We start from the raw sequence: 1366 nt of genomic DNA on the forward strand, positions 1-1366 counted from the left end.
TTTTTAAATTAAGGTGTTGATTCTGTATATAATGAAAACACTGTGTTATATAAAGATAAGTATGAAGAAATTAAAAATAAAGAAAAATATAAAAATAAAATATCTCAAGAACGAAGGGAAGGTAATTTTGACTATTATAAATCTGCATATTCTTTTTAAAATAAAAAAGTACCATAGATATTATTTAATTGTGTTTCTTCTTTTTTTTTTAATTACATATATTTTTTTAATTATATATATATATATATATATTTTTTTTTAGCGCTTCAAAAACAAAATAACAGAAATGGTGATATACTAGCTTTTGATCCTACTAGTAAAACGTAAATCCCCAACTAAACCGTTACTGATGAATGTTTTTTTTTTTCTTTTTTTTTTTTTAATATTAACAAAAGATATGGAAATATATTGTGCATACATCTATGTGTAATTTACGTATTTTACTACATCCATCAATATGATTTTATAAAAAAGAGTGTACATTTATAAATTTTTTATTATTTGTTTAACAATAATTGGACAAACTATATATTGTGAATTTTTTTAAATTATTTGATTTTATTTTTAATACTGCGTTTGTTTATATATTTTTATATTATTTCGTTTATCAAATTAAACATTACAAGTAAGCAATTATGGAAAATATATATATATATATGAATAAAACACAAAAAAAAAAAAAAAAAAGTTATTTTTAAGTTAAGAAACAAATATTTATATGTATGTATGTATATACACATTTATATGCACAGTGTGATACTAAGCGAAAAAATATAATAGTAACATATTTTGCTAGTAGTTAATCTAAAAAAACCTTTAAAAGAAAGTACAACACATGTAGTATATTATAAAAATAAGTGGATTTATCACATATATACATACAATTATACTTATACATATACGAATACATATACTTATACATGTACAAAAATTAAAAATAATAATAATAATAAAAGTTTTATTTATAAAAAAAAATAATTTATAAACAAAATTTTAAGCATTCTTAATGTTGTGTAAAAAGAACCTAAAAAGTACGGTGAATATAGTATACTACAATTCCACTAAACTACTAAGGCTCCAAAAGTTTATAATGTTTTAAATATTATATTCTTTTATTACATAAAAAAATAAAAATAAATATAAAAATAAATACAAATATTAAAAAAAAAAAAAAAATGCTTTGGTTTGATACATTATATATGTATATATATACATATATTAATATTTATTCAATTATAAAAAATTTTAAAAACAAAAACATATAAAAACCACATCCATACATGCCTATAATTGTATGTATATTATATATATATAATATAAAAAAAAAAAAAAAAAAAAAATGGTGAAGCCGCGTTCTGTCGATCTA

At 18.0% G+C, this 1366-nt stretch overlaps 1 long non-coding RNA gene across 1 annotated transcript; it reads left to right on the forward strand.

The window, feature by feature from the left end:
- The first annotated feature begins 1 nt into the window (after position 1).
- On the forward strand, positions 2-661 carry LOC111535070. The gene is made up of 2 exons (XR_002729301.2): positions 2-121; positions 263-661. It is a non-coding gene; the product is annotated as an uncharacterized LOC111535070 (long non-coding RNA).
- The last annotated feature ends 705 nt before the right edge of the window (positions 662-1366 follow it).

The sequence above is a fragment of the Piliocolobus tephrosceles genome, unplaced genomic scaffold (genome assembly GCF_002776525.5).
Source record: "Piliocolobus tephrosceles isolate RC106 unplaced genomic scaffold, ASM277652v3 unscaffolded_16602, whole genome shotgun sequence".
Classification (NCBI taxonomy): domain Eukaryota; kingdom Metazoa; phylum Chordata; class Mammalia; order Primates; family Cercopithecidae; genus Piliocolobus; species Piliocolobus tephrosceles.